Source organism: Lissotriton helveticus, chromosome 10 (assembly GCF_964261635.1).
Source record: "Lissotriton helveticus chromosome 10, aLisHel1.1, whole genome shotgun sequence".
In the NCBI taxonomy this organism is placed as follows: Eukaryota; Metazoa; Chordata; class Amphibia; order Caudata; family Salamandridae; genus Lissotriton; species Lissotriton helveticus.
This window is the reverse complement of record NC_136071.1, coordinates 220,044,737-220,062,091: the sequence shown is the minus strand read 5'-3', so window position 1 is coordinate 220,062,091 and position 17,355 is coordinate 220,044,737.

Here is a 17,355-nt window from a genome sequence, read left to right as displayed (position 1 = left end):
TTTACCTCAAAAACGATTTTCAAATCATAATTTCAAAACACTGCACATGGGAAAATTACTTAAAATGTCCTTAAGACACATAAAAGCGTTTTTTGATTGCCTTTGCAGCATGTTTGTATCACTTTTAACATGGCTATGTAACACAAACATTCAAAATCTAAATTTGCCATGCACAGATGGGAGCATATTTACAAGCAATTTGCGCCACAGAGAAAGGTCTTACATTAAAATGGGAATAATACCATCAGGGACAGTCAATTGCCTTATAAAGAAGCATACACCATTATGTCCTTCTCATAAATTTAAAAACAATTCATTTTCCCCAAAAACGATTTTCAAATCATAATTTCAAAACACTGCACATGGGAAAATGACTTAAAATGTCCTTAAGACACATGAAAGCGTTTTTTTGATTACCTTTCCAGCATGGTTGGGTCACTTTTAACATGGCTATGTAACACAAACATTTAAAATCTAAATTTACCATGCACAGGTGGGAGCATATTTACAAGCAATTTGCGCCACAGAGAAAGGTCTTACATTAAAATGGGAAAAATAACATCAGGGACAGTCAATTGCCTTATAAAGAAGCATACACCATTATGTCCTTGTCATAAATTTAAAAACAATTCATTTTCCCCAAAAACGATTTTCAAATCATAATTTCAAAACACTGCACATGGGAAAATGACTTAAAATGTCCTTAAGACACATGAAAGCGTTTTTTGATTGCCTTTGCAGCATGTTTGTATCACTTTTAACATGGCTATGTAACACAAACATTCAAAATCTAAATTTTCCATGCACAGGTGGGAGCATATTTACAAGCAATTTGCGCCACATAATTCATAATTTTCTCCTTAAAGCACACTATTCTCTATCTAAATTAAAAAAATATTTTCTCACCTTAGCAAATACTTTGAGTTTGAAAACAGTCTCAGAAACACACCAATTTGTCTTCAGCAGAGCAAAAGGTATGCACTCCAGAGTCTGCAGCTATCAAAAGCACAGAAATGCTGTAATTCTTCACACATATCTCTCATGTCACCCAATCAAAAGTCTTCCCTCACTTTTTTTCAAATGAAAACCCATCCCCCCTCTGCCATTTCTGCCTTATCTGCATGGCAACCACCTCTTGGAAGACTTCTGGTGTTTGCAAGTTCACACAACAATGTTGCAATTGAACTCTGAACTCTCAGTGCACCTGCATATCCAGTGCATTCTTTCATTTAATGATTTTTTATTGACCACTCAAAATACATCTTTCAAAGAACACATCTGTGCACCCTAACTTTCTGTTTTCAGCAATCAAAATCCACCAATCACTGTTACTGCTTCATGAACACAGAAACTCCACAGTTTTTTTTCATTTTACACTCTCATTTTTTCAACTGCCATTTCATTGCCACACTTCATCTGACTGCAGGAGAACCTTCTCTCACCATGTTTTCTGTCTGGATTGTTGGACATAGTTATATTCACTGGGCTCAAAGGTACGTTGAAAACAGGAATTTACCTAACCTCAATTTACAAGATGTGGAAATTAACTGGTTTGGCCACAGAGGATTAAAATGTCACCAATTGATACCATTGGTGAAAACCTTTATGCATTTGCCCAAACCTGACCTGTTAATTGTGCACTGTGGAGGTAATGACTTGGGCACTTTGACTGGTGTAGGTCTGGAAATGCTTTTAAAGGACACCTTTGAGCAATTAATGGCACTTTTTCCTCAGACTGCCTTGGTATATTCAAATATATGCCAAAGACAGAAATGGAGGTGGTCCAAGCAATTTTGTCCACAAATTGAGAAGTCGAGGAAGCATGTAAACAAATCTGTTTCAGCTTACATGAGAGACCATGGAATGGGCTCCCTGTACAACAATAACTTGCGTTACTACATGCAAGATATCTACAGAGGAGATGGAGTTCACTTCTCAGATGAGGGCAACAGAATTTTCACTCTGAATTTAAGAATGTGCATTGGTACCTACTTATAAGTACCTAAATGTATCATAAACCCAAAAGCTCTTCTCAGAGCTACCCTACATCTAATCACTCACAATTATTATTTTACTCTAACATTTTTCACTAATTTTCCACAAAGTACGCTCCCTGGGGCGCTACCCGGTACGCGAACCGGGAGCTAACCTCGCGAAATTTTTAAAAAAAATGTTTTTTTTTCGCACATATAAGCCTCCTCAGCCACCCTCACAAAACCTAGGGGGTCAAGATAACTCTACCGTGCCCCCTTCTACCCATTCTGAACATTATTTGCCCTCCATCTTGTATCTTAATTCGACCGAAACACAAAATGGTGGACTCCCGGAACGCTTAAGGTCCGCGAACCGAGGCGCTCAACGGTTCGCGTACCGGGTCGCTCCCTGGGAAGCGCACCATCAAAAAAGGTGGGAAAGTAGTTCACAGAAAAGCCACTGGAGACAATTTCACCAAATATAGATTAGCTCATACTACATACCAATCCCTACCATTTTCACAAATTTGATTGGAATTCCATTTAGTCATTTAGCCTGTAGACCTCTCTAAATACCCTGAGGTAAATTACTTCACAAAACACATCTGAAGTGTTGGAATTGACAACCAATGAAAATGTTACTTTCATTTTCTACTTTTTTTACCTGACATTTCATTGGTTATGTACCTGAATATATATAAAGGAAGAGAGAGAAACACAGCCATTTTGACTACTACTTCCTGAACTACATTGCAAGATCATTTTCACTCACAACTTAAACTTGTTTTTAGAAGGTGAGATATTATTTTATAAATTTGAAAACATTTTCAGATAGTTATATACTATCCCTCTGTAAGAGTTAGACATTGAGAAAGGCTTCTTTATTTTAATTATGGATTGATTTAGGTTTCTGTGGTATAATTATGAATTTACTTAGGCTTCTTCACAGGCACTTTTTAATAGTACTACTTCACGCCTGAAACCATACAGTGCCCATAGATTACTTCTCTGTTATAAACTCACAAGTACCTGTCTGAACTTAAACCCAACAGTGCCCTATCTCTACTGATATATTTATTTTTTATGCAAATTACAGCAATAAAATGGAAGGTGAGCAGAATGTTTCCTTCGAAATTGTTCTGGAGAACAACACAGAAAAAGATATTGAGGACAATGATGACTCAGATTTCATGGATGAATCACGGGACCATGAATTAGTTCAATGTGTAGAATCTGTGGATCATTTACTTCATTATGATGACGGTCAAATGTGGGAACTTATGTTCACTCAACAAGAGGACATACCGGACAGTCAAATGCTAGACGTTCTATTAAATTTTGAAAAACAATCCGAAAAATAAAATTGTATGTAATATTAAAAAATTGTTTGAGTCTTTAATCATTTTTATATGTAATTCATAAACTAGTTAAATGTTAGAAATGTTATTACATTTTCAAACACAATCACAATAATAAATAATTGCTTAAAAAATAAAAAAATTAAAAATAATCAACAAAACCAACAATCAATTAACATACTGCATTTGAAAAGTCTCTCATTCATTTTTCATTGCAGTACGCTGCCCAGAACGCTTCCCGGTTCGCGGACCGGGCGCTACCCACGGAAAAAAACAAAAAAAAAATATTTTTTTTTTTGCCCCGCGGTGCCCTTTTAAAGCCTCCACATTAAACCTAGGGGATCAGGGAGGATCTACTATGCCCCCTTATGGTTATTTCCACCTTTGTTTTGGCCTCCTCTTGTCTCTCAATCCTACCGAGAGACAAGATGGCGGCCGCTCCGGACTGTTTAGAATGTTGACAGACACCGGAGAGCCAATCAGCTTCGCTACGCGAAGTTCCGTTACGCGAAAAGTCCGCGAACCGGAGCGCTGCCCGGTCCGCTGTTACAGATATATATCTTTTTTTAAACGTTAATTTCTCAAAATCCACTGAAGCACATATATTGAGACCTACAAAAGGCACATCGGGCTACCAGTCCCTACAATTTTGCCAAGTTTCGTGCAAATCCATTCAGCCGTTCGGGCTAAAAGTGAGGCCAACCGCCCTATGGAAAACTCAATGTTAAAAACACGTTTTGGGACCCCCCTTTTTTCTCGGCCCCCCCTGGACGAACCCCCCCCAAATTTTCAGGGGCTGCTCAGAAACAAAATGTTCCATTTTCCGGAAAATTTCAGCCAATTCCGTCCACAAACGCCAAAGTTATTAGACATAGAATTTTCAAAAATCCCATAGGGAAAAAATCCTAACTATATATACCTACTGGCGACCGCCAGTAGGTAATATATATATATATATATGTATCCAGTTACACCCGTAACATGAATGTGTTTCCCAAACAACGGATCCGGACCACGGTTTAGTGCAAAATTCAATCCTTTATTGCATGCTTGGCGGCATAACACGTTTCAGCTCTCACAGGAGCCTTGATCACATGACATTAGTTCGCCATTTTCTTGATGTATTTAAAGTGCTTGGTGCAAGTCTCACAGTGGTCACATGTGCAAAGTACGCTGTAAACATAGAACAATTACTGTCTATTGCTAGTAAAGTCCTTTAATATTTGCAGTTTAAAAAGATACATACATATATACATATAACTCCGTTAAGTTTTACATGAATTACAAAACAATCCTGAAGAAATATTGAACAGTAGAGACACCTTACTAATCCTAGACGAGTTGGAAATTAGACATGATAAGGCAGAATGTAGCAATTTCAAGCCACCTTCCACCTTTGTTCCCACTATGCCACATGACAACATAGACACCTTTCAAGATCTGGTGAATAGTGACTTGTTAAAATTCAGACAAAATAATTGGCCTAAGAAAATGAGAAACTTCAAGCACAATCTCACTAAGACACAGAAGAAAGCTATGGAAGATCTAGCTAAAGATGAGAGTATAGTGGTGAGACAGCTGATAAAGGGGGGAATACAGTTATACTACTGAAAGACATGTATATCAAGGAAGCCAATGCGTCAGCTACAGAATGACAGTACTTACTGTACATCCAACAGGGTAGACTACAACTCGAGTGTAACTGATATTTGGGAGAAGTTACAAGAATGGAAGGACAAGGGACTCCTCGAATGGGAAGAGTTCTGTTTTATGAAAAAAGATTACCCGATACTACATGTTATGTATCTTCTCCCAAAAATCCACAAGGATAAGAACAACCCCCAGGACGCCCTATAATCTCATCCAGAGGATGTGCACTAGAAAACGTATCCAGATACGTAGACCACTTTTTGCGAGAATTTGTATTCTCTTTACCTTCCTATGTCCGTGATACCAAAGATTTTTTGGGGAAAATAGCTGATCAGACATGGGGAAAGGACTATATCCTTATCACATTAGATCGGAACTCACTATACACAGTGATAGACCACATCCACCATAGAGACAGTACTATATCGCAAGAGCACAGCGGGAAACACACTTCTCCATGCTCTAAGCAGCCACCCCGACAATCTCAAATGGAGTATACCGTATGGGGAGCTCCTAAGAGCAAAGAGAAATTGCAGCACCATCTCTGATTACAAAAAAGAAAGAAGGGGTTATGATTGAACGTTTCAAGACTAGAGGTTATCCGACCTGGGTCCTTAAAAAAGCTACAGAACGGATAACAGCGATTGACAGAACTAGCATCTTGAAGGATCCAGAACAGGGAGAGAATTGCGAGGATGTAGATAAAAAAGAAAACATCTCTCGCCTGATAATGACATACAATGGGAACTCTAAAGAGGTTCAGAAAGTAATCAATCGACATTGGAGTATTCTCAAAAATGATCCAATAATTGGTGAAAATCTACTAGATAGAGCAAGCATCACGTACAAGAGAGGTAGAAATGTACGCAATATTCTGGTACACAGTGACCTAACCAGTAACACAGTTAGGAAAGGTATCGATCTACAAGGTTTCTTTCCATGTGGCCACTGTAAGGCCTGTGGCAGTAGCACAATGGTAAGAGAATATTGGAATACTAGCACCAATAGAATGATACCGATATCACAGTTTCTTACCTGTACCAGTACTTTTGTCATCTACGTATTGGAGTGTCCGTGCAAATTACGCTATGTGGGGAGCAGGACACATATGGCAAAAAAACTGATACTCGAACATATGAGGGCTATCACCAACAAGGACAGGCAGTACCCCATAGCTCGTCATTTTGCAACTCACCATTTCTCAGATTACACCAAATTAACATATTATGCTATTGAACAGGTTCTGCCGAAGGCAAGGGGAGGCAATAGAGTTTTGAGGCTAAGACAGAGGGAGTCTAGATACATTGTGGGAATGTGTACACACTATCCCACGGGACACAATCTGGATGATGAGATGGCCATACATCTGCAAACAGAATAACGGAGTGCCATCAGTCAATAGTTACATAGCGCTCTATTGTGGAATGAGTGCAGTTTTGAAATCTATGTTTTTATTGCTAAATGTGTTGATTATATAAAGGTTCTCATACACATATGCATTTTCCCTTACAGGAGGAAAGGAAAGGGCCTCATCTCTACCTGTGGAAGCAGGATCCCTACCCCTTTTCTTTCAGCTCATCATCTGATCATGTTCCGAGGAGCAGATAAGATTTTAAATTTCAAATCCACATTTTGATCGTTTTTAGGAACATTGGGGTACATACACAAAGGATACACAATACAGGATATCTACATTCACACTAGAACATAGCACAAGGTAAAACTATAGCCTTCTCTACAGTTACCCATACTTATGCTACCCACTAACAAGGGTCATACACAGGCATAGAACCAATAATACAGACATAGTTCAGCCCTGCGAGGCTGCAGCACGTCACACAACGGCTCTAGACAGTATTACTCATTAGAGTCTTTACATAACAGGCAGGCAACACAATCCACACAGGTCGCTAGACTGAGAAGGCAGAGAGTGTCTCAACAAGGTACCCACTATTAGGGTTATTCATTGCCACATCAAATATACATCACAGGCTCTGATATCGCCATGACAACGACCGCAAGTACGACCAAGGCGAGTCGAGGGCAGTGTTTTTAGAATTGAAGGTGTAACGTGCACCAACTCGCATATAAGTAACTTTCTTGTGAGTTCAGTAAAACCAACAAATAGGGCATTTTGCCATAGCAATAAGGAATACACAACCCGGGCAACGCATAGTTCCAGTCAATTTCGCTACACGCCAAAATGGCGACCATAGAATACATCATAGCATTTGCACCTGGTAGTCACAGTCCCTCCACTATGTTTATACTATTGTGCATGTAATGGACATTGTGTTTGTGAACACGCTGTGTGAAGAAGCCACTACGGTGGCGAAACGCGTCACGGCAGTTTATGATTGAAAATAAACCCCCACTTTGATTGCACCCAGCTCGTGATTACTGTTGTCAGGACGATTCTGAGAGCGTGAGAGGTATTTCGTTTTGGAATGATATATATATATATATATATCACGTCGTAGGTTTTTTGCAAAACCAAGCCACTTTTACGGCGGGCAACACGGCAGGATGCCACTCCCAATATTCTAACGCAAAACCCCAGTTGCACGAGAACAAACTCACTGGAGCCGCGGCCACAATTCCTAAACGGTATTTATTTAAGGCAAACGGGTAAACCCGACGCGTTTCGCAGTTAACCTCGCTGCTTTCTCACGGGTAACTCTTTAAAGTGCATTTCACATATTTAAAGGTACAGGGTTCCATTGCTGAGAATTCATAAACATAGTAAACATACTATCGTATTTCTATCCATACAGTGTTTCAATTATGAATTATTTACAAAAATCAAATATATTACATACCACTAGATTTATAAAACATAGTACGCAAATGCAAACCAAAAGACATGGAATTAGTTCCCCCAAATTTCGCCCAAGTGGGCTATTGTTTGTTGTTAGTCTTTATCAACATATTTTAAAGGCACAGTCCATGACATCACTCTGGCTATGTATTCCACCATCACGCCCCAGTGGGCTAGTAAATCTAGTGTTTGTTGTAAATCTAGTGTTTCTATAACTTTTAGACGTAGTAAATCTCTAAAAGACAAATTGATGACAAGTGAAATCAAGGAAACAAAAAAAGCGAATCCAGTACAGGGTTTCTTCACTTGTTCAAAATGTAAAGCATGTCGCTTTAGTCAGAATTGTAAAATGGTCAAATTATGTAAAGACAAACCTGCATTTAAAATTGTGAAACACTTTTCTTGTGATACGGAATTTGCAGTTTACGCCCTGAAATGTCCTTGTGGTCTATTCTATATAGGCAGTACCACCAAAAAAGTAAAGTTGAGAGTTTTGGAACACCTGCGAGCGATTGTCAAACATGACAAACAGTACCCGGTTGCCCGACATTTTTATGAAAAACACAATCAGAATCAGAATCTTCTTAAATTCTGTGTGCTGGATGCAATACCCCTAAGAGAGAGAGGGGGAAACCGCACACTAGAATTAAGAAAACTTGAGTCGAGGATGATTATTAAGTATGACACAGTGATCCCGTTTGGTTTAAATTTTGATGATGAGATATCAATACATCTAAGATAAAATATCAATCCGTATTATCCCTTTCGTACTGAATTGTTTCTGAATGTTTTTAAAGTTTTGTTTATTCTTTGCACATTTCAGGGTTCTGTTTTTTAAAATAGACTTTGTTATATTCCATTTAGGTGAAAGAACATTCAAGGATGATTACAATGAATTTGAGATTGTGCTCACTTGAGCGAAATCATACAAACACTAGATTTACTAGCCCACTGGGGCGTGATGGTGGAATACATAACCAGGGTGATGTCATGGACTGTGCCTTTAAAATATGTTGATAAAGACTAACAACAAACAATAGCCCACATGGGCGAAATTTGGGGGAACTAATTCCATGTCTTTTGGTTTGCATTTGCGTACTATGTTTTATAAATCTAGTGGTATGTAATATATTTGATTTTTGTAAATAATTCATAATTGAAACACTGTATGGATAGAAATACGATAGTTTGTTTACTATGTTTATGAATTCTCAGCAATGGAACCCTGTACCTTTAAATATGTGAAATGCACTTTAAAGAGTTACCCGTGAGAAAGCAGTGAGGTTAACTGCGAAACGCGTCGGGTTTACCCGTTTGCCTTAAATAAATACCGTTTATGAATTGTGGCCGCGGCTCCAGTGAGTTTGTTCTCGTGCAACTGGGGTTTTGCGTTAGAATATATATATATATATATATATATATATATATATATATATATATATATATATATATATATATATATATATATATATAAAGGTTTCAATCTCAATAAATACACAGGATAAATCCCGAATTGCTTTGATGTGCAATATTCCATGTTTTCATCACATGTGTAAACCTCCACTGGCAAATACATTTATTGCACAGTTTGTATGTTATCCCTTGACCTCTTACCTACTGTTTCTATTGTCGCGTACCCTGTACATGATTCCATTTATTTTGAAAAAAGTGCCTCAACGTGTTTAAAGTGCTATGTGCTTGATCACCCTAATTGTGACCACCAGTGATTCATTTTGTTTAAAATAACGATTGTGCTATGTTAATTTGCGGTTAGAGCATTATTTCTTGTCATTTCATTTTGCTTACTTCTTAGTAATGTGGGTGTCCTCTCTATTTGTCATATTCTGACAGTGGTGTTCTCCCCGAATATTCAGCTGATTATCTGATGTAGCACCAATTATTGACTGTTAGGATGGGTCATGGTTATGATTTTCTGCCCCCTATGAGGTCCTATGGTCCTTGCAAGTGTCGAATGAAGACTATCCACATTTACTCAGTCTTCATAGACATGCTATACAGTGTTGGTATAAATACCTCTAGATCCTCTATTTGCATGCCTACTTGCGGGTGTTTCATTACCTCGGTTAGATATTTGATTAATTTGTACATATCCTAACCATGATCTCGAAAGTGCCAGTGTTGCATGTTCTAAAAACCCATTGAGTATTTATTTGAAAATCCATATGAGTCATCCTCTGTGCAAAGTTCGCTGTGATATTTTGAATAATTGCCATATTTGTAATCACGGTTCTTGCTGCAATGATCAATGTTAATAATTTATAAAAGTAATCACAATAATTACTAAAATACCTGTGAATGTACATACTTCGTCATTAAAACCATCAAGGTTGTTAAATTATATTAAAACATCGGCTAAAATCTCTGCACATAAAACTTCTCCCATAAGATCAATAAGATAATAAATAAATCATAATAAATAGTTAACACCTTAGATATTCGAACATTCGACTGTCCTTCATTCTTTTAACAGGCAAGTATATAAATCCTCTGTCACATTCAGCCCTGTTGGATGTTTGGAATTTAATTCCAAAATGTATCTCGTTTCCAGTTTTCGCAAGCGTTGTTCTCTGTCTCCCCCTCTTCTGCTCGGTGGGACACAATCAATCACAAAATACTTGAGATCCTGACCTTTAGACCCATGGCTACTCTTAAAATGGCGTGCCAACGGATTGGTGTTGTCCATATTATTAATCGCCTTTATGTGCTGAAAAATTCGTTGTGCCGCCATAAGTGTGGCAGGGTATGCTCAGACGTGAGTCCCTTGCTCACTTTGCCACTGGATTCAAGCAAGCCGGGCTGAAGACGGCTGTAATGCTAGAAACCGGTCCTCGGAAGCTTGTTTCCGGTCCAGGGAAGGTATGGCTTGGCAGTTCGGGCTGGACTGTTCCCACGAGGCACAGGGTCAGACTGATTTGCATATAGCCATGTCTGAACTGGGGTGGCAGAGTGGGCTAAAGAACGGTGATGGAACAAACCCAGATCTTTTGACTGGGTTTGAGTGTTTGATTGGTTAAGATGCTCCATCTATCACCACCCTCTTTTGTACCACTTTAGGCATGTGGGTGCCATCGTGTTCAGCACTGGAAGCCACCATGATGTTTCTGTCTATCCTCGTGCTAGAATGAGTGATTGCAGCAACTGAGGCTGTGTTAACAGTTGCTCCTGAGGCTTCATCAGCCATGGAATTCCTTGCAACATGAACGCCAACACGTTGATGACTCAATATGTGTATGATATGTGTCTGTGGCAAGCAATCTTTCAGGGTTGCCACTTTTTCCCAAAGCAAGTTGCGCTCTATTGTGTAACCATTTGACTCTCTGAATCTATTCTGGCTCCAATAGTGCAGGTATTCATTATTAGACTGCACACAATATCATGAATCTCACACTGTAAGTGTGGAGAATCCATGATCCGTATTCTCCAGTACCAGAATTGAAGCCTTTAGTTCAGCTGATGTGCAGTGACTGCATGCAGGTTTTCTCGGGATGGAATTCTCCATCGTGCCTGCGCCCTTTTACAATTGCTCACGTAGCTGAGTATTGGTGCTAAGTCCCTACGGCAGTCTGGGCAGACCCTTCAATATATATGATGTAATCATATCAATCTAGAGGCATTATTTAATTAGGTAGACAATATTCTTTTTCATACTGCATAAAGGTATGTGTTGGAAGTGTAGAACCAAATCTGTAGTTTAATCTGTTGCAGTTAGTGAAGTAGCCCATTGTATCCATTGTGGATGTAAAGGCTTAGCGTTTGGAATGCTTGCTTTGGTGACGTCCTCCGAGGTCAGCACTGGGGTCACAACAATAAAGAAATTACCCAGAGCCAAGGCTCGCTCTCTCACCACTGCAGTCTGTACAGCTGTCAGTATTTTTTCAGTATGTGCAAAACGCATTTCAGCAATAGTGTATAAATGCGATATATATGCAATTGGCACAGTGTCACCTTCGTTGAACATGACAGTAGTGTACACTGATGTACCCACGATGACACGGATCACTGGGTTAGTTGTGGTCACACATTTGTGCAAATGTTTGGAAGCTAGCATGTCAGCTTGTACGGAACGTAAAATGTTTGTGTGTTCCTGTGTTCAATGTATGCTTGAAAAGTCTGGACGTCTCAAGTCATGGAATGGTTTAACCCATTCTGTGTAATCTGGAATGCATGTTTTGTAAAAAAGTTAGGAATCCCAATATGGATTGTAGTCTTTTCAATGTTTTTGGAGGTTAAAGCAGTGTACATTTATCTAGGAAGTGTGTTGCAGGGCTCTCACGCTCATTTGACCGCTCATATTCTAGAAAAAGGACATTGAGGTGGGCAATTTTTGATTTTTCAAAATGATATTTGTAGCCCATGTTAACAAATCCCAAGATGATGCGGTCCACTCTTGTCAAGTGTTCCATAAGGTCATCATCCGTCAGATATATGTCATTTACATAGGATAATGCCTGTTCGTCGAAATGTTGTAGTAGTTCTGATACTCTGGCTGAAAACAGCCAGAGCTATTCTTATACTCCTGAGGTAAGCAACAGAATTGCTTTTGAGAACCTAGTGAACTGAATGTGGTCAGATATCTGCTTCCAGGTGCTATATTCAGGCAGAAAAATCCACTCAAGATGTCAAGTGCTGTTTTGTATTTCTTTCGCACTATGTTATTCATTAGTGCCGCACTGTGTGCATTCTGTATCACAGGTGTGTGAATAGGTGCGTTTAAATGCCTGTAGGCTAATAGCAGATGATATGAATGGTCAGGGTTCATTAGTGGAAATAAAGGAGTGTTCACAGAGTAGGTGCAACTTTCTATTACACCTTGGTATTCAAGTTGTTCTAGAATTTCCTGAACTTGTTTTTTAGCTTTGTATTTAATTGGGTATTGTCGTTGAGGTTGTAGGGTCCACAGCAATGGGATCTCATAATGAGTAAACTGTCATCTCACAGCCATGGATACAGTATAATGCAGGATCTAGTGCTAATGCCCATTCCTTGGGGTATCAATGTTTTACTGAGCCTGGAATGAGGTCAGAGAAAGCAGGTAAATTTACAGTTTCCCCGTATAGGCATTCCATTACGAAATCAGGTGGCAAATTGTTTTCAGCCAAAAGAATATCGAATCCGTAAGTTAAGTCCTCCCAAAAGAGAACATTGATGTATCTGGGTATGTTCCCCTACAACTGGGGTTCTTTTTTGTATAAAAGATGGGGAATTCCTTTCCTACTGTTAGGTTTTTCCACCGTGATATGCTCACTCAGCACTACTCCCACCAGACAATCAATCAGGTTCCGGCAAACTATCATGAGTTCTGCTGCGCTGTCTAGCATTGTTACTGCCCATTCCCTGCTCAGAGCAGAGTTATCAATATCCGGGGTATGCCTGACTTTTAGTCCATTACCTTCTTGTTTTTGAAATGAGGCTTGGAAGGTTTTTGTTTATCTTCCTGTTTTATTAAGCAGTAAGATGAGCGTTGTGAGTCCTTCTTAGGTTTCACATGTTCCTCCGGTCTGCAATCTGACTGTCCACTTCTCTCAAAACATTAATCGGATGACTCCTGAAAGGAAGGAGACAAATGTCTATCAGTATTTAGATACCTATCAGGGAGTCTAATATTGTCACTGTTTCAGAGGTTATATTGTTGTTCATTGGCTTCCTGTTGAAGAGACCCACCCCAAGACTTTGTCTTATCTTTCATTTTTATTTATTGTCCCACTTCTTATTTGTTGAAGATCTGGGTGTTTGCTTGGAGTTATCCTTTTCCAAATTACTCTTTAGCTGTGGTTTACCAGGTCTGGCTCCCAGATTATCTCTAACTAGCACAGCATAGGTTTCTTCAATAAATTTAGGTAATTTATGCTCCTAGTGTGCAGGAGTCAAATCCCTAAGGCACTCACGTATGGCCAACGCTGCTGCTTCCTCCTTTATGTTTCTCATCATAATGGCGGATACTGTGGAAAAGTTGCCCATCAGTTTCACCCCCAAGTCCAGGGCATGTGCTGCCCTGTACTCATTTCGAAGCTGTTTCCATACTTCAGGCAAAATAGTCAGAGAAGGGGTACCATGTGTTCTGGTGTATACTGCAGCGAAGACTGTGCCCTAGGTGATGCAGTCTTCCACAGGGGGAGCCATCCCCATCGGCAAGCAAATAGTTAGTATTCCATGTTTTCCCTTGCATACCCATATGGGGAAACACTGTTTCAAGCAGACTTGTTTTTTGTGCAATCCAGAACGGAATCTCCTCCCAGCTGATGGGAACTTTTCCCATGACTGCTTTTTTGCATTTGTGGGCTGATGACCAGGGTAGACAATTGTGGTTGTGCAGCTTGAGAATTCCACACAGGGTTAAGGGTCAATGTTTATATATAAAACTGCGTAAGACTTCTATACAGTGGCAGTTCCTTCGAGTGTGTCCCCACTGCCAGAAGGCAGCAAAAGAAAGGTAAAAATAAAATGATAGCAACGGAATGTTATTATCATTTTATTTTGTCCTCCTGCTGTGGCAGTGCATGAGGAGGTGGGGTGGAGCTGCAGGGAAGGAGTGGTAGAACACTCCTGTACACAATGACTGTTTGTACGCCCTCTCGCCCAGTCTAAAAAAAGTCATGCACACTTTCCCCCTTTCAGCTTCCTCCAAGTGTGATTCTCTATATACAATCTTTTTCATAACACTTTGTATACTGTGTCTTTCTAGTTTGTTGCATCTATTTTCTCTCTCTAGAAGGAGTCACTTAAAACATTCGGGTTCACCGATGAGGAATTTGCCGCTTTAGTTGGTACTAGTGGCGGTTTTGGAAACAGCTCTTCATCTAACTTGATTGGCACAGATGAGGTAAATGAACTTTTGTTCCTTAAGAAAAAGCTGGTCAGAATGGAGGCCCATGGTGACTTCATGCTGGCATACTTAAAAGCAGGAGTCATTCCCCAGGGTCTTCGCATTCGTAACATCCCAGGCTTATTTGTGCATGTCAAGCAGTTTCTTGAAAAGTGGAGCCTCATCTCCAATAGATGCTCGCGGGATTTCATGATCTTGATAGTTGAAACCGCTAAGGAACTCATAGCTACATTAAACATTGAACTTTTAGAACTAGAAGACAAAATTAGTAAAAATAATACTTTAGAGGAAGCGAAAAAGAAAATACACCAAGCGGACAAAGAACTCATGTCATTTAAAGATTATTTACTGAAACGCAAAGCTTCAAAAAGATATAAGGTACTATTCCAAAGAAAAAACTTATTCCAAAGAAAAAACTTACCCCTATTTGTCTGATGATTTTTACAAACAAAATCATTATCGGAATGAAGATAATCGAAAACAAATTAGAGTACACACTTTTTCAGAAACATCTGATTCTGAAACAGAAAGTAATGCTAATCGCTATGAGGACACTTTACACAAAGAAGGGGAGAGGGCCAAAGGATTACACTATACCACCCCAAGCCCCCAGACAAACTTAAGTACACACACAATGGGGGTGGAGAGCACACAACAAAACTGATAACAAAACAGACAAATTCATCTGTTTGAAAAAACTGCCTTCACCCACATACCGAGATATGTGACATGCTTCATCATAGGGCCTGCTTGCAATACGCCCTGGTGTAGCCACACTCAGGGCGGAGCATGAGGGAGGGGGAACAAATTATACAAACGTCACACGACACAACGTTAGGCCATGAAATTCAACACAATACACGTAACATATAATGTGATAAAGCAGTGCAAGTCACCAAGTGGCTGAAAAGTAGTGATGCGACGAAAAAGTGCAGTTGATAGGGAGTGATTAAAACTGATTGGGGGTACCCACCAAAAATAAATCTTTATTTATCATATCCAAGTGCCCCCCACCAGGATTAAAATGAAAGAAGGATGGGTAATGTCTAGGTGAGAAAGTGAGGTTTCTCAAGACTTCCCTCCTAGTACTGCTGTGGTCAACATGTTTCGACCGCCTTACTGTGCCTCGAAAGGTCACCCCGGTCTTCTTCAGGACTGTAGTCGCTTCCTGTACCACTTCAAGGCGCTACCGTAATTCGGTTTTTGGTGCCCCGAAATTCAAGCTGGTCTATTTCGATCCCAGCTCCTCTAGTCACGTGTAGAGAGTGCTCCCACTAGTCAGGGAGAACATTAACTATAGAGAGACAAGGGAAAAGATGGTATAGGCACATAGACATTACCCATCCTTCTTTCATTTTAATCCTGGTGGGGGGCACCTGGATATGATAAATAAAGATTTCTTTTTGGTGGGTACCCCCAATCAGTTTTAATCACTCCCTATCAACTGCACTTTTTCGTCGCATCACTACTTTTCAGCCACTTGGTGACTTGCACTGCTTTATCACATTATATGTTACGTGTATTGAGTTGAATTTCATGGTCGTACGCTGTGTCGTGTGACGTTTGTATGATTTGTTCCCCCTCCCTCATGCTCCGCCCTGAGTGTGGCTACACCAGGGCGTATTGCAAGCAGGCCCTATGATGAAGCATGTCACATACCTCGGTATGAGAGTGAGTTTTTTCAAACAGATGAATTTGTCTGTTTTGTTATCAGTTTTGTTGTGTGCTCTTCACCCCCATTGTGTGTGTGTACAATCGCTATGACGAAACAGGGCCACATAGAAACTATAATCCCAATACTCCACAGCCTTTTTTAGGACAGCGCGGAGCTCGCAGAGGACGGCCCAGAGTGAGGTTCCAGAATCAATCGAGAGCAAACTATCAGAATACATATCACCAATACAACAGCAATCAGATGCTGGAAACAAGAAATGCTCAGTACTGGAGGAGAGGGACTTAATTCCAATCTTTAACCTCTCCACCAGAATTCTGGATGCACCCAGCATTAACCTTTTATCAAAAGGATTTTCTTTTGTACCTCATTCATCGACCAGTGTTTTTGAGCTTTACCAAGATTTGATAACTTTCTTTCGTAAAGTGAGACTTAAAAAGTGCTTCTTAAATAAGGAAGGATTAAACAATAGACCCATGAATCTTTCGGGGATGTCTAACCCTTCAACTTTTACACCCAACTTGGACACCCTGGGCCCAGAGGTTCAAGTTTTTTAACATACTGTATTAAATTGTTTAAAGAAGGCAACTAAGTGTATACCTAGACCTCAGTATAACATTAATCATGAAGAATTTAATTAATTCCAAACTTTATCAAAGGACTCCACCCTAACGATTAAAACATGTGACAAAGGGGGTGGCATTGTTGTCATCGATACCCCAAAATATGAAACTAAAATGAAGTCTCTGTTGCAGGACACTGACTTTTATGCTTTACAACAAAAAGACCCCACAGGTCAAGTTAAAAGGAAAATACAGTACCTCACTAAATCAGAATTGGATCATGGTTATATCTGTGACAAAGAATTTGAATACCTGAATCAATCTTCACCTATCATGCCATGTATATATGGAATTCCAAAAAGTCATAAGGATAGATCCCCCTTATCGACCTATTGTGTCAACCATTGGTTCAATTACTGAACCTCTTTCTAAATATTCAGATGCTTTACTTAGACCACATATAGCCCAAATACCTTC